Source organism: Ambystoma mexicanum, chromosome 7q (genome assembly GCF_040938575.1).
Source record: "Ambystoma mexicanum isolate Mex_15411 chromosome 7q, UKY_AmexF1_1, whole genome shotgun sequence".
Lineage (NCBI taxonomy): Eukaryota > Metazoa > Chordata > Amphibia > Caudata > Ambystomatidae > Ambystoma > Ambystoma mexicanum.
This window is the reverse complement of record NC_090941.1, coordinates 502,049,649-502,071,645: the sequence shown is the minus strand read 5'-3', so window position 1 is coordinate 502,071,645 and position 21,997 is coordinate 502,049,649. Positions and strand designations below refer to the sequence as shown.

At 48.8% G+C, this 21,997-nt stretch overlaps 1 protein-coding gene across 11 annotated transcripts in view; it reads right to left on the bottom strand.

Annotated features, from left to right (window-relative positions):
* RCBTB2 (RCC1 and BTB domain containing protein 2) overlaps positions 1-21,997 on the bottom strand; it is a 1,530,600-nt gene that overhangs the window by 451,023 nt on the left and 1,057,580 nt on the right. The gene's annotated exons all lie outside the window — the stretch shown is intronic.

The window sequence follows — 21,997 nt, the reverse complement described above, 5'->3', positions numbered from 1 at the left end:
CAGATGGTTCGAACTGAAATGTGGGACTAGACAGGGATGCCCCCTCTCTGCAATCCTGTTTGCACTTTCGCTAGAACCCCTGGCACAAAAGATGAGAGCGGACCCCCTGATAGAGGGGATGAAACTAGGGCCTACAGAATACAAGGTAGCTCTCTATGCAGATGACATCCTCCTCCACATAACAAACCCCTCAGAGTCCATCCCTCAAGCACTTAAACTAATGGACGAATATGGCCAATTCTCTGGCTTTAAAGTGAATAGGACCAAGTCCATCTCGTTCCCCCTTCAGGGTACTGCAGAGGTGAACAACGCCAGGTTTCTTCCACTGGGCCTTAAGCTCGAACACGCCACATTACAATACCTGGGCATAAAAATCACTAAAAACCTGAGCGACCTTGTTGAAGCCAACTTTCCCCCACTCCTCCAGCGGTTCGCGGCCGATCTTAAAAAATGGGAAAAACTCACAATCTCATGGCTCGTCCGACTTAATGCAGTTAAGATGGTACTCCTTCCCTGTTTCCTATATCCCTGCCAAATGCTCCCGGTGGAGACACCAAAAGAGTTCTTTAATGAAGCCAAAAAGGTCATGGTAAAATTAATATGGCAGGGGAAGAAAGCAAGAATTCCATACGATACCCTAACGCTCCCCAAAGACAAAGGAGGAGTTGGACTCCCCGATCTGTGGATTTACTATAAAGCCGCCCAGCTGCGCGTCCTGATCCCACACATTAGGGACCAGAAAAACATCCAATGGATTCAAACGTACAATCACTATCTCTCCACAGCTACGGTATCGGAATGGCTATGGACCCCACACAAAAGGGTACAACGAAAAATCAAAGGCCACCCCATCTTGAGCACTATATGGAGCATATGGCACACAGGTAGGGAAACACGCAAAATCACTACCTGGCCATCCCCGCTCAGTCACCTATGGTCACCCAGCATGAACAACCATATACCTAAAGTGGGTAGGTTTCAGGCATGGTATGAGGCGGGCCAGGAGAGAGTGGGACAGCTCCAGAAGAAAGACTTGGTTATTACGCTGCCAGACCTAACAGACGCCTTGGGTAAAGGCACCCTATCCACATTCCAGTACATCCAACTGAAAGGGGTCTTAACGCAGGCAAAATGGAGAGACAAACTGAAAAGAGACCTTACCCCATTTGAGAAACTCCTGGACTCAAAATCTGAGATGAAAGGCCTCATATCTGCAATGTATCAGGAATTAATAGCGGCGGGTGATGGATCAACGGAATCCCTACGAACAAGGTGGGAAAAAGACTTTGGGGAAGAGATACATACCGACCTATGGGAAACAATGTGTAGAGCGGCCTCCAAAACGTCTATATCCAGCCAATACAAGCTCCATGCCATCAAACTCCTACACAGATGGCAATATAACCCCTTTGGACTCTCTAAAATGTCCCAAAAGATGAGCCCAACATGCTGGAGAAAATGCGGGGAAATAGCCAACTATTGGCACATGTGGTGGGGTTGCCAGCACATCAAGATATTCTGGAATGAGGTCCTGGGGTGGATTAAGGAAATAGAAGGGATTTAAAGAGATGCTGACCCCTACCTGAAACTCTTTGGCCTGGAAAAAGACGAAGATGATTGTCCAGAGTGAAGGGCTTGGCCCCCCACCCACTCCTAGCAGCCAGGGCTCTCCTGGTGATTAAGTGGAAGTCTACGACGGTGCCCGGTAAAAACGAATGGATCAATCTGGCCACAAACATTTACTTAATGGAGACAATAACCGCCTCTCTACATGGCAAAGCCTCACAATGTGAGGCTCTATGGATGGACTTTAAAAATAAACATCTCGCAACAGACTCAGAGCCCCAACCCCTGCCGGGTCATGATGAAAAGGCATACCTGATGGAAACCAATGGAAGAGAACTCGCAATCGGTGGCTCCAGACCAATCACTCAATGGAAATGTGAATAAAACACTTCCGAAGTCCCTACGCTTTTATAACATTCAACAGATGAGTGCTCAACCAAGGAAGGGAGGGGGTTCGGGGGAGGGTAGGGTTCCTTATGTTGTGGTGGACATACCCCGATATAAGCATAACGACATATGATGCGAACACCTTTTGATATAATGTATATTGTCTTTTTCATACAATCATATGCTTACAATGATCTTATGTGTAACAGGTACTCCTTCTTGTTTGTTTCTTTGTTAAAACCAATAAAGCCAATTTTTTTTTAAAAAAAGGTCTGCTAGGGGTTCTATCACCAAAGCAAACAATAATGGGGAGAGCGGGCATCCCTGTCTGGTGCACCCTGCTAATGTTAGGATTGAGGGGAGTGCTCCATTCACACACACCCGCGCGTATGGGTGCATGAACAGAATGCGCACCCACTGAATGAAGTTCGGATCAAAGCCATAGTTATGCAAAACTCTAAATAGGAAGGGCCAATATACTGTATCAAATGCCTATGGTGTCCTGCGGAATCTTTGCTAGTATATTAAAACAACTCTGTATGTTGCAAGCGGTGGATCTGTCTTGCACGAATCCCGCCTGGTCTTTGTGCACCATATATGGCATCAGTGGATTCAAACAGGAATCCAATAGCTTTGCGAATACTTTCGCATCGGTGTTAATAAGGGACAGCAGCTGGTATGATCCACAATCCTCAGGTGGTTTCCCAGGCTTTAGTAGTAGGGTAATGATCGCTTCTGGCATTTTGTCTGGGAGGACGCCGGTCTCCAGCGCTTCAGCCCACAGTGACAACAGCCGGGGAGCCAGCACTTCCACAAATTCCCTATAAGCTTCAGCGCTCAACCCATCAGAATCTGTTGCCTTGCCACCAGGAAGGCTCTTTATGGCCTCCTTTATCTCACTTAACGTTATGGCTACCTCCAAAGTGTTGCAGGCTTCACCGGATAATGTGGTGGGTATGTTCGCCAAATAGTCGTCGATACCTTGGTCTGTAGGTACGCTCTACAGAGAGTATAGGTTGGCATAGAAATCATAAAATACCCCACTGACATCTTCAGGCTTAGTGACCGCCACTCCGTCTGGTCTGGTAATGCATGGGATGTTCGTGTTGCCTCTCTCATTGCGTACCATATGTGCCTATAGCCTATCCGGTCGGTCGTGCTCCCTGTACCTGCATGCAGCCGATGGTCTGTCAAAATAGCACAGTTCCCTGTCCATTGCTGCTCGATATTCATCTAATTGAGTTTTAATATCCATGGCAATCTGCGGCGCCGGGTTACTAGCATATTCTGTTTGCAGCCCAGCTAGCGTCTCCTCCTCTTGAGTTCCTGTCTTATGTCTCAGAGTACCCCATGTTCTGTGGACATAGCGATTCCCTGTATGTAAACCTTGAACACCTGCCATAGGAAAGCTTGTTTGGTCAGTGACCCTTTGTTGATCTCGAAATAAATCAGTGACATGCTGTGCAAGACTAGTTCTAAACACAGGATCAAGCAGGGCCGCCGCTTTGAACCGCCATGGCGCTCTGTGGGGTCCCTTCTGGGATTTCTAATACAAGAGACACGGGGGAATGTTCTGATAGCGTTCTGGGCAATATTCTGCCTCCGTCACCCATACAGAACCTCCTGGGATACCAACCAAAAGTCTATCCTGGAGTGTATGTCATGAACCGATGAATAAAATGTAAAGGCCCTTTGAGTTCTTTGTAACGTGCACCAGACATCCCTCAAACCCAGATCTGTACTATGTGCGTGCTGCATTCGTCAGTGATCTGGAAGAGGTTGATGTTCTGTCTAATTCAATGTCTAGTAAGGTGTTGAAATCGCTGCCGCATATGACCTGGGCAGTCAGATATTTGGCACATTTCTGAAAAACCTCTATAAAATACTCTGGATCATCTTTATTAGGACCATACACATTAACCATGAGTGTTTTCGTGCTTCCTAACTTCCCGTATACCACTACATGTCTACCACCGGGGTCACTCTGATGCGTAATGGGTAAACGGGAGCGATCCAGGTACCAGAATCATGGTCCCCCCTGGCCCATGTACAGTAGGAGGTGTAAAAACGGTGCTCTCCCCACCCGGGAGCAAACCTGCGTGCTTGATGGTCCAATAGATGTGTTTCTTGCAAAAATAATATCTGATCTCCCTCTCGGTTTAGATACACCATTACCTTCCTGATTTTTACATGCATACCCAGGCCCCTCACATTCCAACTAAGCAGCTTTATCCCTGTAACTCCCTTATCAACCATCATCTCTCACGCACTGCTGTATTTTCGTCACATCCCACACAGTCGCATAGCAGTAGTATGTTGCAATTGATCTGTGCATTTTTCGAACTTTTTCATCCCAACTTCCCCAGTCGACCTCCTCCCCCACCCTCATAGTACCCCGAACTTCGACTATGCAGTGTCCCCTGTCCCTACCCCCCACCCCACCCCTTCCCAACTAAACAATACACTTGATTTGGAGGCGACCACTGCCTTGGCGGCCAGGGTCGGGTGCATAGTATCCGAGCCTTGTCTGTCGGAGTACCCTTTAAATCACTTGCTATCGTTACCAACACACATTATGAATTACTTAGTCCAAAGGGCGGGTATAGATCCACCGGGGGCCCTCATCTATGTGCAGCATCAATCGCTATGTGTCACACATATCTACTGGCTAAAGTGCAATGTCCAATTTACCTGGAGCGATCAGCGCCGGTCTATGCATGAAGTCGACAGTAGGTGTCTTAGCTATTGGGTCACTGCTCATCAGCCACCAAGACCCCCACACATTCTTGCCCGGTGCGTCCTACAGACTAATTCAAACCATTATGAAGGACTTTGCTGCTCACATACCTTTTGTTTACCCAACCGTACAACCCATCTCCCGCCCCCATTGTGTGCTTCACTAGCACATTCAGAGAGCGTTGTAGCTTCCAGTACTTTTTTACCATTTATTGCCAGGGTGTAGTGGTGGCGTTCAACTAACGCAGCAAGTTTTAGGTCTTCTCAGACGGTATAGGTTACCTTGCTCTCATTTTTCTTATTCAGGTGACTGTTTCTTAGGTAGAGCGATGTTAGCTTCTACAAAAGTGGCTGCTTATTCAGGGAACGTGAAGAAGTAGGTTTTATTTTTAAATTGCATGCATAGCCTTGCTGGATAGAGCATCTTGTATGGTATTTTGCATTCTCTCAGTAGCTTCTTCAGTCCAACAAACGTAAGTCTTTCCTGTTGGACTTCCAGGGTATAGAATGGGAAGATACGGATTACGCTGGACCCCACTTTCAGTTCTTGCTTCTCCCTCGCGGCTCTCAAGAACATATCCCTGTCTCTGTAGTTCATAAACCGTGCTATTATCAGCCACGGAAAGGCCCCTGGCTTGGGTTTTGCTGCAAGGGATCTGTGTGCCCTCAACTGCAAACAGTGAGGACCAGCCTGGGTCTCCCAACAATTCTCTCTGCATTTCCTCAAAAGCTAATTCCATGGGCCTCTTCAAGGCGCCCTCGGGAACCACTATGATGCATATATTATTTCGGAGTGATCTCGCCTCCATGTCCTCGCACTTCAATTTGACTGCTCCAAGACCTTTTGCCATGCTTGTCACTGTATTTTGTAACACCTCTATTGAGTCCTATGCTGTGCCAATTTGCGTTTCGGCCTCTGATGCGATGTGTGGCTTTTTCCAGCTGGGCTCTTATTGTTGTGACGTTGATATTAATGCCGTCCAACTTATCATTTATAGCTGCAAATCCCTGTTGCATCGAGGTGAAGACGGCCTGTAGATCCATGGGAGCTGAGGGTGACAATGATACCGCTGGTTCTGGGCTGGCAGCTCCTTCGCTGCTCATGGTAACCGTTTTGGGGGTCGGTTTGGTGAATGTGTCCATCGCTCCACTTTTCTTAGAGGTCGCCACCTTAGGCATTATTAAGTTGCGCTAGATTCCTGAATCGCTTGTGGCCCTACTCCTCCTGTGTAGTTGGTCGATCCGGCTCGCTTTCCAGTGTTTTCGGTTTAGGGTTCGCCCTCACAAGTTATGGGCAGAAGATTAGCCTAGTGTGCTCAGCACAGTTTTAACATTCACTTCATGCTTCCACTGCCTGGGTATTTCCCCAGCAACTCCCGACACTTCCCGGTGTGCGGGTCTTCTGATTCACGTACCTTTGGACCTCTCCCTGGTCGTGCCCTCCCCTTCCGCCGCCGGCTTGCGTGCAATCTCTGCTCAGGGTTCCCTCCCAATGATCTGTTCTCAAAATGTAACTAATGTGCTCCTGCGCAATAGTTATCTTGTACCAGGCCTCTGTCAGTTTGTCTGGGTCTGGCTGTGTCTCTAGTACTCCTTTTGCAGGTTCTATATTGTTAGGATTAGCTGCCGGAGCCTCGTTACGCTGATGGTCATTGCGCAATACTGTCTACCAGGGGAGGGGGTAATGGTCTGCACACGTAGGGTGGATTATGCAGTATCTTGAGTCCTGTTGGGGACATGCGGCGGGGCCACGGCTTGGTGCCTTCCTGTTATGGTGTTTCCCGGTTGATCAGGCTGTGTGGTTTTCACAGCACGTCTCTGTGCTGCGCCAGCCACAAGTTCTGCATGCCTCCTGGCAATCAATATGTCCAGCTCTCCACGGCACCGCAGCCCAGCGGCTGTGCGGGTCAGGGCTTGCAGAGTTCAAGATCGTAGTGGAGCTGTATATCTAAGGGTGTAGCTTAATTCGTATTTGCCTGTGTATGAACAGACGGGGTTCACCTTTGTTATGGGCAGCTTTGCGCACCTAGCTGCAGGGCATGCCGCCTCCTCCTCCCTCCCTACTGTGTCTCTTATACGCCTTCCGCGTTAGATGTTGAGCAACATGGAGGGAAGTCGGATGGGTGCGCTGTTATTGTGCCCGGCTGCAGCTCTCTTATCGGGATGTTGTCGTCGGTTCTTGTGCTTCCGCTATCTATTCCCAGCCTTTTAGGTGGGCGTGTTGCAGGGGAAGGCCACCAGATCCCCCGCTGCTCGTCGCGGGTTGTAGGTCTCTCAGAGTAGGTGGCACGACCCTGGTGTCCTGCCGTGCAGTGCGGGGTGGTGGGAGAACGTCCTATGCCCCGCTTCACGCCCTCAGTGTCGGTGCAGTCACCGGGCTGGTATATGGACAGTGGAGCCGCCTCAGGTCTCCGCTCCGAGTCCATGCCATCCAAGTTGTAGACGTCCCTCGAAGTCAGCGCTCCTCTAAAGTGGGAGGCGTCCTCCACGGCTGTTCTGTGCCTTAGCACCCAAGGGCAACAAGGCCCGGACACAAACCGGGTTGTATCTTCGGATTCACCAAGGCGATTTTCACAGTTCTTGGCCAGGATACGCTTCGTCACTTCAGACCACTTCTTGTTCAATATGCGAAGGAATCAGACATTTTTCTGTTGGTATTGCGCCCGGAAACCTGTCTCACAACCGCAGCTCACACACATGCGTGCATCCAGCTATGAGTGCCCATACATAAGTTATGTATATGGCATATGTATATCGCCCAATGCCATTGTTATGGCCTCAAAACAATGTGAGGTGAACGACCTTGGGGGACCGAAGTCCGAGGTATGTGAATTGAAAGGAGGAATTTTTTAATGCATGTGTGTATTTTAGCTAGTACGAAGGTAGGGAGGGGCAGCCAAGTCCCTGGTAGCGACTCATGGAGATCTATCTAGTGGATCAGTGCTGTTATAGACTGTCAGGAGAGTCAAGGAGACTGATTATGTGCATAGCTGGACCAATTATTTTTCGTGGGACTAGACTGCATTCTAATGGCAGAGGTGATGTGCGTTATGAAGTTGAGTAGTGAATTGCTGCAGATGTATGCGCGAGAGTGGCCATGCCCTGGGCGGGATACGGTCATGTTCCATTGAGATGGAGTACTATACGTACCAGTGATTCCCTATAGGCTCCGGAATGCAAGCCTACAGCATCATCCCTGCGGGAAAAGATGCAGGGCGGTCACACAAAACAGCAGCACAGCCCAAAGCGCAGGCTGCCAACACCATCCCTGCAGAAAAAGATAAAGGGCAGTGGCACACAACAGCAGCCAGACTCAAACACCGACCCATGGCACCATCCCTGTGGAAAAAGATGCAAGGTAGTGGCACAAAAAAGCAGCGGGCTCAAAGCGCAACCTCAAAATGACATTCCTGCAGAAAAAGACGCAGGGCTTTGATCTAGAACTGCAAAATACAGGCCTACAACAAAATCCCTTTGGAAAAAGATGCAGGGTACTGTGAGAAACCAGAAGGTGTCTCACCAACTAGTACCCAGGATCTGTCATCCAAGTGGCCAGGACACAGCCATCGCTTTTGGGTCCAGTTCCTGGGGGTGGACCAGGGCGGGAGGATCACCTGGGTGATGGGTCTTCGGGTGTAGGACATCGGATGGTGAGACGCGGTATCCCCTTACCCGTAAGACCTTTACCCCATCCTATGGGGTAGGATATTTAGGAACTCTACCCCCTTTTACAACACAAACACTATCACAAGGACAGCCCGCTATGAGAGAAAACAGACTCAACACCCGAGCAGTATACCCGACGTGTCCCAATACAATGGTCAGGCGAGATCAGGCAATTACTGACCATTACACACACACCTGACTTCCATTAAGCTTCCCCACACAGATAAAAGGCGAAGCACAAGAGCAAACTCTGAGTGAGGAAAAGCACACGAGAAAACAGCAGTTTCGAAACAGCAGCTGAACAAGAGAAGGTAGCAAAACAGGAGGGGATTGCAAGAAGGGAAATTTCCTTGACCTTTTCAACAAAGAACTGTTACTTTCCAGAAACCTTGAGAATAGAAAGATTAAGACCTGGAAACCAGGCTAAAGAATCCTGCCTTGTGTGTCGGAGATACCGGGGGCCCTCCCGTGTCAATAATCAAGGCAGGTAGAAGCGCCAGCCGCTGTGGTACTGACCTTGGCTCCAAGAACAAAGCAGCGTCAGTGAAATCAACACAGCCAGCGAATTGGGGAGACTGGTACAGGACTGGTCTGTGTTGAAGCCAAGGTTGCAAGCAGCAACATTGGATGGCGAGCGCTGGAACGAATATTGTTAAAATGCGTGTTATAAGAGACGCAAGTAAAGTTGATCTGCTGATGAGTGATTGAACTTTTAAAAGCAAGATAAATACCATTGGCAGAGTGGTCCAGCACCGTGTGGGTGCTCAATCGAAGGTCTCTGTAAGGTATCCAGCTGAAAAGTGGAAGTGAGAAACAGGTTATATTGAGAAGAGAACGAGTAATTGTGAATCAAAGTGGTCCTGCGATGGGTCAAGCAAAATCCTACGCACAGTCGAAAGTCTTTGATTTTGATGAAGTAGAGAAAGTTTGAAAAATAAATTCAATTTGGTCTGAGCCCGGCGGAGGAGGACCTGGTGTGAACAGTAAATCACCCGAGAAGTTGTATATGTGAATTCCTAAGAAGAAAGAAACGTTAATGTTTGTCGTGTGGCATCAGTCCCTCTGAAATAAGAGACTTTGAATGGTAAAGAGACTTTGGCAAAGAAGGCCCTGATGTTGCGGTTTTGAACTGCATCCTCGTGCTAGAGAAGCCAGAAAAGTGTGTGTTACGAAAGATTCTCTTTACTGCACCTTTCCTTCCATCTTTATGGAACCCCTAAACTTTTTGCTTTTATTTTTGAATTTGACCTGTACGTTTTGCAGTACAGTGAAGCCTTTGCTCATAGGTTATGGGGAAACTGATATGTCCTTCAGGCTATCAGTACTGGGAAGAAACAGTGTTTCCCTTAGTTGTGTTACTATGTTGCTACTTGTGATTACTTTAGTATTATTTGTGGTAATTTTTTATCATTGCACAATGCATCTTACACTGCAGTGCAATGTGGTACCTATTTGTTTTGCCCTACACTAACACCCAGCGGATTTTTGTTACACTAGATGTGCTTAAAAGATGGGCTGGTGGAAGCAGGGACTTTTCCCCACTTTTTGGGGAATTTCGTTTTACCTTTATCGCATTTGGCTACTAACTGTAGCAACTGGTCAACTGGTCAACCTCAGAGGCCAGGAAGATCCTTATAGGGACTTCCAGTGCCCGGGAAAGCAGAAGCTTTTGGCGGGCTACTGGAGGGCTATGTGTGTTTGCAGGCAGGATGTGGGCTGGGTCAGTCTGACGCCAATCCACATTCTGGTCTGTTTGTCTGAGTGCTATGCATGAATGTTCTCGCTGGGTTGTGTGTGTGGGCTAGTCCTTCTATTGGCTGGTGGGAGTTTCAGCTCCTACCTGGCTTTTAGGATAGGAAGAGGACCCCTGAACCCATTCTTCAGCGATCCTGGAGAAACCTGAAGGAGCCAAGTATCCTGTCCAGCTGTAAGACCTGCGAAGAAACCTGACTGAAGGAGGCCTGGCAACCAACTTCTGCTGCAGCCCTGGTGGAACCTTGTCTTGCTCGTGATCTTCAGTAGCCCTGCAAAGGTGCTAAAACCCTTGGAGTGGAGGGACCATCAATTCCCGATGTCTGCTCGGTGCCCAGCACAAAAATCGCCTTCGGAAGTGCCCTTGAACCGTCATGTGGCTGACCAGCTTCATTTTTGGGCTACCGTGCTAACTACATCACTGCACCGGCCTGAAACTTGTTGGACCCTCATCTGCCACTGCAAAGCTACCTCCTGCGGAATTTCGGTGTCCTAGCATAAAGGGGACCCGAGATAGACCGGAAAGTTTGACTGCAACTACTGAGTCCTGTTGCATCGCTGTGTGCGGCATGCATAGTCCGAAACCTGCTTACCTGACCAGAGTCCAGTCCTGAAAGGGGTGCTGCATCGTTTGTTTTTGCATTCTTCGACCGAGGGTTCTTGCACCAGCAAAAGACACCAACCGAAGTGGAGCTTGAACCTGCAACCCCTGGAAATCAAGGGCCTCAGATTACGCAGGGAAAAGCAATATAGGACACCCTTCCTTTGGTCTACCAAGTCTGGGAAAGATTCAGAGTAAGGGGGGTAAGTTACTGAGCTTTAAACCTACCCCTATACTCCCATTATAAGTCAATGGGCTTATAATAAACTTATTTCTAACATATTGGCTTTGCCAATGCGTGCCTATGCAAGACTTGACTGTTGGGGATAATTCTGGGCATTAGTCTACATTGATCCCTAACTCTAAGCACCCTTCACTGGATCCCAAAGACCATAGCTGCATTTTTTCCTGCATCCTAAGTTCTGTGAAACTGTATCCTGAACAATAGGGAACAAAGCCCCAGGCAATTTAGGGCTTGACAATTTTAGTTAGGGATCCTCTCTGTGGACCTTTTTGTGTATAATACTTGTCTACCTATTCCTTTGCAGGAATACTTGATTTGCATTGTGCATTTGAACCAAGTGAATGAATATACGTATTGAGTTTAATAGTGTTGTGTGATGAGTCTACCTGCTTGTAGTCATTTCTATAGTGTATTTTGGCCATAATTAAATAACTGTATTTTTATACATCCTCTCTAAGTGCAATTTGTGATGTCCATTGTGTGACCTCATTGTGGACGCTTTACAAGCTCACCCCCTCTGAAGATCTTCGCCTAGACTGCCTGTCACTGCTTCCTAAACTGGTTTGGCTACAGCTTCCCAGAGTTGTTCCTGTCACTATATAGGTTGGCCTTCTATACATCTGTCCACCATGCCAGAGTATAGAAAATCAGTCCTAGCAGTGTGCTAAGCCCGAGAGTGCCGCCTTGTCCCGTGCTGAAAACTTGGGGAATGGAAGTCAACGGCTTGAATATCCTGACGTATCATTTCTTGAACACTTTTCTTTTGCCTAACACTATTTGTATTTAGAAGTAAGGATTGGAACTAGGTTTATTAGTATAAACCCTTTTATTTTGACAGACTTGACTAGGACTTCGTTATTATTATTTGATGGTCGTAGTTTGCGCCCATCTTTAGATTTAGGATTAGATAGGTGTTTTTCAAACCCAATTGAAGTTCAATAAACACCCTTGAACTGTGATCACTTGTGTCTGTCTTACTGTTTGATATCATACCTTCCTTACAGTAGTGGCACAGAACAGTAGCTAGATTCAAAATACAGCCCTGGGTTTGAAACTAGAGGGGATCTGGGAGTTATTTAGATCCTGCGTGTAGCCTAGAAGTGCTTGGTTATCTTGACAGCAACATCTACCAGGAGCTACTTTTGGCGCTCCAGTCCAACTGATGCTAAACAAACACACCTATGTGAATTTAACTCTGTGCTTCTGGGAAAATCTATAAATAAATATTAGGACACATCTATATGACATTTAGAGTTTAAAGGGGAATAAATAATGAACAAAATGATAGGTTTGTCTCTCATGCGGAAATTAGATTTTTGCAATGCTATGGAGTAGCTCCTTGTTCCCTATTGGTAGGTCTTGGTCACTGGTTAATGTGGGATACGCAGGAGCTGCTTTTAGATCCTGCTTATCCAGTCTTAAGTTGGAACCCTGCAGCTAGATTAAAGATTAAAAATACAGACCCCCAACAATATCCCTGTGGATAGAAATGCAGGCTGGTGGAACAGAACAGTAGCTAAATTCAAAATACAGCTAAATTCAAAAGATGCAGGGTAGTGTGAGGGGTCAGAAATGCGATACAGACACAAGTAGATACAGTTTTCTCACAGGTAGCCATTTTAGTAAACAAAGGTGAGATGAAGACCTAACTTTCCCTAACCTAACAAGGATTTCCCTAACTGTCGAACTAAGGCGAGAGGAAAATGACCTAATGTTCAAAGATCTGTCCCTCACACGCATGCATACAACAAAATCATGTAGAGATGATCTGGTTGTTTACACTTCAAAAATGAACATTTAAATTCAAACATAAATTAATCAACAAAAAATCGTTGTAACCTGGGTTGAATTCCCTTCCCCTGGATCAATTCACGATGTCTCAAACCAAAGTTCAAAATCAGAAACGTTTTTTTCAATAGCCAAGTTCCACTTGAAGTATGGCACAAAATGATGTTCATTCCACAGTTCCTTTACTTGGCAATATAATTGTCTTATTTTCAAATAAGACTTCTCAGTCTACAAGGCAATGGGTAAAGTATCCACAAACTGCTGTACGACAAATCAAAAAGAATTTGTCTTCATACATCAAGACCGTATTACAACTTTTATTAGTTTTCATAAGTATCACATTTAAAACAAAATACAGATGGCAGTACATTCCCCACACAATACCCCAATGACAGACACAGTGAGGGAAACAGTAGCATTGTGGATTATGCATCAGACAAAAGTCCAGAGCTATTAAAGGCTTCACTCTGCACCGATAGGAAATAGGCCACATAGGGACCCCAAATAGCAACACAGTTTTGTCAGGATGTTTTTACAATAGTTCATCCAAGCACACCAGTGTATGTATCACTTTCTTTCCACTATACCCTTCTACCACATTGCAGTACTTCAACATATATTCTTCCTGGTCCACTCACCTGCTAGGACTAACCACTAATTGTCCCTGGTATACTCGCCTGCCAGGACAAAACTCCTAGTACTTCTACTACTATTCATACTTTGTGGTGAGGCTTGCTTCAAACTTTGCACACTTCAATCTTCAATGGGAAAAGTTAAATCAACAACGGTTTCATGGATACGTCTTGATTTCCAACAACCCCAAGGGTTTTGTAACTTCCTCTACTAGGATACAATACACACTGAATCATTTGCCCCAGGCAATGGAGGTTATATTTCTCTCCCTCTTGATGATGGCTACAAGGAGGGCTTCTATACTGCAATCTTTGGTTTTCTTTAATTGTCTTTCTTTGGCTTAGGCAATGCTGGTTATAATCCTCTTTTACAGATGATCTTCCTTTTTGTAAATTACATTTACATTTGTTTGAATATTGTCCCCGTTTGGCTTTGACAACGGTGGCTACAATACTCTTTAACTCAATCTCTCTTTTGGTAAGCGTTACGTCCAAATAGCTTCAATTCATTTGTTCGGTATTCAAAGGTTTTTGGTTTGAGCCAGCAGTCCGTTTCGGAGCGCCCCAGGGTTACCAGGCAAAGGCCAACTCACCCCTCTTTCCACAACGTCACCGCCTGACCTGTTGCTTCTTTTGCACAGGCGTCAGAGCTCCAGTAACATTCCCATTGCTCAGGCCACCTGTAGTTTGAGCATTCTCTCCTCTGCTCGCACTCTGGTGAACGCCACACACTGGAGCAACACGGAGGACAAGGAGAGCTTCTCTCCCCCTCGGGACAGCTAGTCTCCGTACAACTGCACGTTCTGTATGCCACAGGACTCCCAACCTCCACCACTTCGACACAGCTTCCCGCTTCCAATACAGCAGTGGCTCTGTCTCCTGCTTCTTCCTCCTGCTTCTGTAGCTCCCACTGCTTCTCCTTAATGGCCCGCACCTGAAAGACCTTTAAATGTTTAAAGATCCCGCTCAGGTGTGGGTCATTACAACCACTAGACTGCACACTACAGTGTAACTCTGAACTCCTCTTCCTCGTCTCGAAGTCCATAATGTTCTGATCCCTTTTAAGATTATTTAATTTAATCTGTTTTTGTGATTTAGAGGATGTACATTTAGGGGAAGTTGTCAAAGGAATTAATGATTGTTTCTTGATGTCATAATTCAAACATAATGTAGGATTATAACAATGAGAAGTAGCATTAACTCCCTGACCTTTACATATTTCGTTTCCAAGTTTATCCTAAGGGTTTTCACACTCAATGCCTTGGGGAAGTCTGGGAGAGAAAGCCGTACTGAGACAACAGGCCATCAGATATTCAGGCATTGGGGAACCCACACCCTCAGAAGAGGATGAATATCGTGTTTCCCCTGACGCAGTCATCAAATTTCCTTGATGGCCTTCTTCTCCCATGTGATCCACCTGGCTAATACCACCTCCAGGGTTAGAATCAGGTAGAGGCTGCCTTCCCCTGGCCATCTAGCAGGAGACTTTAGGCTGGGATTCCGCAGGATTCATCACAGTAGTGACAAACAACAGTAGCTAGATTCAAAATACAGCTAGATTCAAAATACAGGCCAACGGCAATATCCCTGTGGCAAAAGATGCAGGGTATTGGCACATAACAGTAGCTGATTGTTGCAGCAGACCGGAGTCGTGGCATGGCAGGGGCACCCATGGCTAACAGTCAAACAGGTGATGGGGGTGCCTAAGGAGGTGCCATGTGCATGGACCCGTAGCCGGGCTGCACGGGCAAGGCTGCCTTTTGTGGAACGCTCAAATGGGTGACCCAGATCACATCAGAGGTAGCAAGGGAGGCCTGTGGAAGGGGCAAGGAGAGGCTGATTGTATGGCCCAAGGGCTGCTGAAAGTGAACACTGCAGGGCTTAAAATAAATAAATCATTGCCCGAAGCGGGCAGCGTACATGGGTGGCTACAGACCCTCTGGGGAGTGCGAGGCTGCGGGATACGGAATGGACACCTTTCAGGCCCCCTTCTCCATCTCTTTTCAGTGTTTCGGGTCTCGTGACCCGGATCATCAATCAGAGGTGGCAAGGGTGGCCTGTGGGAGGGAGAAGGAGAGGCTAGTTCCATGGCCTGAGGGACGCTTAAAAGGAGCACTGCAGCACTTAAAATAAATAAATCCTTGTGCGAAGCGGGCAGCATACCAGGGGGTCTGCAGGCGCTATACGAGGCTGCGGGGGGATGCAGAATGGATGCCTCTCTCACCCCATTCGTCAAATTCCTTTCAGTGTTCCAGGTCTCAGTGACCTGGAGCACCAATCAGAGGCAGCTAGGGCTGCATGTGGGAGGAGGAAGCAGAGTCACTGAAACAGAGCTTCAGCGCTTGAAATAAATAAATCCTTGCCCGAATTGGGCAGTATACCTGGGGGGCTGCAGCCAATGGGCTGTGTTTGAGGCGGCAGGATGCCGAATGGGCGCATTTCTGGCACCCCTTCATAATATCTTTTCGGTATTCCAGGTCATGTTACCCGGAGCAACGATCGGAGGTGAAGGAGAGGCTGCTTCTATGGCCCGAAGGCCAATGAAGGTTTAGGTTACTTACCTGTAACTATTGTTCTAAAGCATGGATTCACATGCTCATGATTATTCTCCGTCAGGTTGGGAATCCTCAGTAAAAGAAAAAACTTTTTCACTTTCACTTTCAAACTGTATTTCTCGGCGTGGCCTTAAGCGCCAGCGATGTGGCAGCTCCTTTAATGGCCTCTGCATGGGGTCTGCAGCATTTATTTGAAAACCCCAAGTTCCTGCTATGTCCCGACTTTGCAAAGGCCTGATCTGATTTGCGGAATCCTAGAAGCTCTGATGGCAGTAATCTAAGTTCGTAACGCGAACGGGAACACTAAAAACGCAGTAAGCTAATTTTCTGGCGCCGATCGCCAAGCAAATCCAAGATGGCGGCCGGGCCGCTTTGGCCCCATCTTCGCTCCCGACCTCTGGAATTCTCCCCCACCCTCCAGTGGACCCTGACGGCGCCCACCCAGTGAGCTGTGACCTAGCCGCGGACGCGGCACTGACTGACGATCCGCCGGCAGCCCATTCCGGACCTGACCCCTGTGGGTTGCACATGGCTGGGGCAGCGCCTCCAATCCACCACCTCCAGCCTGCCTCTGCCCCTCCAGGCACTCCCCACCTACTCGCTGACCTCCCGGGGAACAACTGCCTCCTTTTGGGACCTACCCGCAGGAAGTGCCGGCGGCAACGCTTCGCTTCAACAAGGCCGAAGCCGCAGAGCCACCTCCTTCTCCCCCGCTCTGCAACAGTTCTCACCAGAGGGGTGCTTGATCTCCACCACTGGATGCTGGAGGAGAGAGGTTGCAGCTCCTCAACGTTGCTGCTCTTGGAGGTGGGACTCCTCAGCTCATTCGCTGCTTCTCCCCCACCCATATTGCAGCCTCAGGGCGGCGACCACCACCTCTGCCCCCCCTCATATTATTCTGAGCGAGCTTTGCACCCGCACGGCTCCTGGTGGCGGTCTCACCCCCACAGCCAGGGGCGCTGAGGCAAATTACGGGGGGCCTAACATGGTCCTGAAGAGGCAGCTACCTCTAGCCCTGAGCCTTTTAGGCACATCCAAGGGCCGCCCAGCTACAGCCTAGACTTCCCCAGAAGATTTCGCCACCACGGGTTGCGGGCTGGACCCTCAAGTCCCACAAGACCTGCCCCCCCGCCCTCCAGAGCCCAGCCTACGCTTCTTCCGGGGCTCCCCAGAGCCTTCACAGAAGTCCTTGCTGGCAACAACATCACATCATCACTTCCAGCTTCCTGGGGCGCCCCTGCCCACCTCCCATGACCACCAGAACAGAGAGGCCGGATCCCCCTGCCTTCACCACGGGAGATCTCGGCAACCGGTGAGTAGAACACCAATTTTCAGCACAGCTTTAGATCCCCTTCTCTCCCCCCTATCCGTGCTCTGACCACTATATCACCGCAGCAAAGGAGCCTACGATAACCAACCTGACCTGCTACCTCCTGGGGCGCCCCGGCCCACTTCACTCCCCCACTGCCACCAAAGTAAGATAGTTTGGTCCATCAGCTGGTGTCTTGGGGCTTTCTAATGGCCAATAAACCACTCACCTGCCCGTCAACGACTGAAACATCGCATAAAACTCACTGGGAGCCGCCTCCCTCCCTGGAACAATGGCTAAACTACTTAAACCTCCCAAGTCCGTGGACATTTCCACCATGCTCCTCGCAGCGGAGAAAGGGAAGAAAGAGGACCCCCCCAAACTCACCTCAAAAAGCGCTGGAAGATAAGGAGACCCTCGCAACCAAAGAAGACCTAAAAGCCTTTATGTCCGATATCATGTCAGAATTCAGATCCTGCATGTCGGAGCACACCTCAAAGCTAGAACAAACGGAGCAAAGGATCGGGGACATAGAACACAGGATGGGGGAATCTGAAGATCTAGCCCAAGAGCATTCCACCACTCTGTTGGAGGTGCAACGCATGAACCAGACCTTAATGGACAGAACTGAGATCCTCAAATTCAAGCAAGAGGACCTTGAAAACCGTGCCCGCCGCAATAACTTGCGTATTCGAGGTGTCCCCTCCTCAAACCTCGATAGGGAGCTACCAGAGTACGTGGGCAACTTTTTCCAGTCACTGTTACTGAACCTAGATAAAGCTCAGCTCCTACTTGATCGTACCCACAGACTGCGCCCACGACGAGGAACACATTCGGACTCCCATCCCGGATGTAATCACGAGAGTCCATTTTTATACCACCATGGAAGCCATCTCGGCAACAGGTCGCTCACGCAGAACTATCGCTGCAAGGCTCCCCACTCCAAATATTCCAGGACCTCTCTTCTGACTCTGCAGAAGCGCAGGGCTCTGCGTCCGCTCACGCTCTTCCTCCGAGACCATCAGATCCGCTATCGGTGGCTGTTCCCCAACGGTATTGCAATTCTTGCACAATGGCAGCCCTTGAACGATCAGCCATCTTGACGACGCGGCAACAATCCTACGTCCTGGCTCCCCAGAGGGCGCGGTGTCCTCTTCCCCTGGCCGGAGGGCAACCGAACCAGGCTCCACTTCCCCCAAACCGAGGCGTGCACCCTGGACAAGAGTGCAAAGAAGCCGCAAACCTAAATGAAGATCGGCAGAATGTTCAAGGAACACATAGCATCAGAACGCTGCTTACTGAATCCTGCTGCAAGTCCCATGCAGTCCATTCCCAACTCCACTCCAAGGTGCATGTCACTGTTTAACCCTTGGAGTGTAACTCAACCCCTTTGGTTGACTACAGTCTGGTTGGCTAGGGGATGTAACGATAAGTCAAAATCGGTCCCCCAAGTTAGGGTTTTGGCCCTGCGTTGGAGGCCATTGTTAGAAGTTCGTTCCTCCCGTTGGAGACTATTTGGAAAACCTCAGCCACAGGAGAACCCAAACCAACCCGCCCCTCACGAGCATGGCTGATTTAGACTCCTCCCAAACCCCCTCCCACGACAGAGGAGTTTAGAGGGCCAGCCTCCACATCAAAAGCTGAAATTTGCCACCCTAAATGTCAGGGGCCTAAACTCCCCTCCGAAAAGGAAATCCACCTTGCAAAGGCTACAGGACGAGGGAACCTCACCGACCTTCCTGCAAGAGACTCATCTGATGCTGGCAGACTTCTCCTGCCTTCGTAGTAGACTTTTCTCCCTACAACTATTGGCTTCCAACGGCACCAAGAAGGGAGGTACTGCTATCCTCTTTGCAAAAGAGCTGAGACCGCAAATCCTGGACTCACTACGGTGCAAGGAGGGTTGCTTCATTGCAATCAAATGCATTATCTTCGACCAACTCTACACCCTCATCTCAACTTACGCTCCGAACGAGCATCAGGAAGGGTTTTAACAAGACTTAGAGGAGGCTCTCCTCCCATTCATCGAGGGGCAAGTCATCATTGGGGGGGGGGGGGGACTTTAACAGAGCCAGGACCCACTTAAAGACAGATTGCATCCCCCCACCCTGGATGTCGTGGACACTTGGAGGGTGATATCCTCAGAAGAGGAACACTTCCCTTTCTATTCATACGTGCACCGTACCTTCTCCCGAATTGATCTACTACTGGCCTACCCTCAGATCCTGGCCTTCACGGACGACGTCACCATTGGCTCCAGGATCCTCTCCGACCACGCCCCAGTCTCGCTGACCCTGCGAGCACACGATCCTGATCCCCCGCCGCTGATAGAACCTATATGACCCTATCTTAAACGGCATGACAGTAAGGGACTCCATTGCCAGATCAATAAAAAACTTCTTTGCAGAAAATCGCAATGAGGACACATCCCCAGCCAACACCTGGGATACCATGAAGGCGGTGCTCAGAGGGGAACTGATCGTCCAAGGCGCAGCCTTCCACAAACGTAAACAGGCGGCTTGTACCGTCCTGGAATCTGAAGTCCGGAAGGCTGAAGCGACTCACAAGCGGAAAGGTTGGTCCCCGAAATCCTACAGGGCTTTACAAGCGGCAAGAAAGAGGCTGGAGACGCGTAATGCTGAAGCAACAGCATATCTACTAACCAGAACCAAACAGTGGTACTATGTCAACAGTAACAAAGCAAATAAGCTGTTGGTAAACAAACTGGCCAAAACAAAGAAAACAAAAACCATCCTGGGCCTTCACGACTCACAGGGTGCAGTCCAATTTGCGGAACACGAGAAGCTACGACTGGCAGTAGCCCATGACAGCAGCCCCAAGGGACCAAGACGAACAACAGACCTACCTGCGAGATGCAGCTCTCCCACACCTTATACCCACGGTGAGGGAAGGACTTGAAGCCCCCATCACAAGCGAGGAACTTGAGGTGGCCATAAAAAGCCTGAAACTCAGAGCCCCGGGCCCAGATGGGTACTCTACCCGGTTTTACAAACTCTTCCGTCCTCAACCGGTGGCCCCCTTAACCCAGCTCCTTCAGCTTTGGCCCGACGTTTCAAAAAAAATGGTCCTAGCTAACTATCAATCCCCCAATACCCTGCAGAGAGTCAATGGTCTCCTGTCAAACCCGATCCCCCTCACATGTGGAACGAGACAAGGATGCCCTCTGTCTCCCCTACTTTTTGCCTTGGCCATGAAGCCCTTGGCCCAATGCATCCGCCGGAACCCTCGGATCAAAGGCCCATAAGTAGGCCCTGCCCAACATAAGATTGCTCTTTACGTCGATGTGTTATTGACTTGGGAGAAATCCGGAGATTCAGGAGAGTAGCAGGCTTCGCTATCAATTTCGAAAATCGGTGGCCTTTGGGGTGGGGCTGGGCCCAGGAGAAAGAGAAGCCCTAGAGAAGCAAAGTCCAATTCAGTGGAGTGTCAAGTATATCCCATACCTGGGGGTCCAGATCCCGGCCCACCTGGCAAAAGTTTATCAGACAAACTTTCCCCCCTCTTTGAGGAGATGGAAAAGGACCTCAACCGCTGGCTATCGCAAGAGATCACCCTTCAGGTCTGCATTACGGCCTGCAAAATGAACCTCCTCCCAAGGTTCCTTTATGCCTGATCCTCCCTGCCCATTTCAATCCCGCTCCCCCCTCCTCGAAGCGTCTTCAAAGGAAAATGATCAACTTCATTTGGAGGGGCAAGAAAGCGCGCATTCCCCAGAGAACCATGATGGGCAGTACTAAATTGTGAGGATTGGGGGTTCCGGACCTCTGTAGATACCAAATAGCAGCACAGCTAGTCCACATTCAAGCATGGGGAATCGCCTCGGGGCACCAGAAAAGGGTGGAGATCAAACAGTCCTGTCTCTCCCTCCCCCTTCGCTACCTCCCATTCATCCCTACCTCACTGCGACGAACTTGGCCGAGCATGCTGGCCTCCACTAAACATTCAGTGAGAGCCTGGGACTGGGCCTGCAGACACAAAGGCATCCCAGGGAGCATGAGCTCATTCTGGGGCCTGAGCTCATTCTCTCCAATTTTCCTTAACCCAGCCTTCTCCCTGGGCTTCTGCCCAGCAAAATTTAGGAATTGGGTGGCAGGAGGCCTCTAATCGCTGGGGCAGCTCTTTGAGGAGGGGGCCCCGCGCACCTTTGAACAATGCAAGATAACCTTCCAACTTGCGGAAAGTGACAGGTTCACTTATGCGCAACTGCGGCACTGGTGCTCCCACCACCAGACGTGAACTGCAGCGACACAAGCCCCTGCTCGCTCCGCTAGAACTCACCACAAATGACCTGCCGGCCCGAGGGAACCTCTGGGGATTAAGCGCATTATAAATAACCTATCATATCATATCACTATTTACATACACAAGCTACCATCCACGTGCTTTGCGAGACAATTTACAGTTTGGGAAATTGTTTCGGTACAGACGAGCCTGTATGAATATCTCAGATTTCAACATGCAGACATCTGGTCTTAAAGACTAACTATTGTGTAGAGGCTATCCGAAGCGAATTATAAATAGCACATGCAAGCGAGCGAGGAATATCCTGGTGATATCACATTGCAACAACATGGAAAGAAAACACCACTCGAGAACATCACAGCAGTGCTTAGTTATTCGCCAATGTTTAACAACCTCAAGAGAGAAATTTAAAAAACTGTGGCCGATTCTTAACACAGGCAAAAGTGTGTTAGCTCAGCCATCCTTTGCTATAAAGTAGAGACAGAACATTCGAGACAG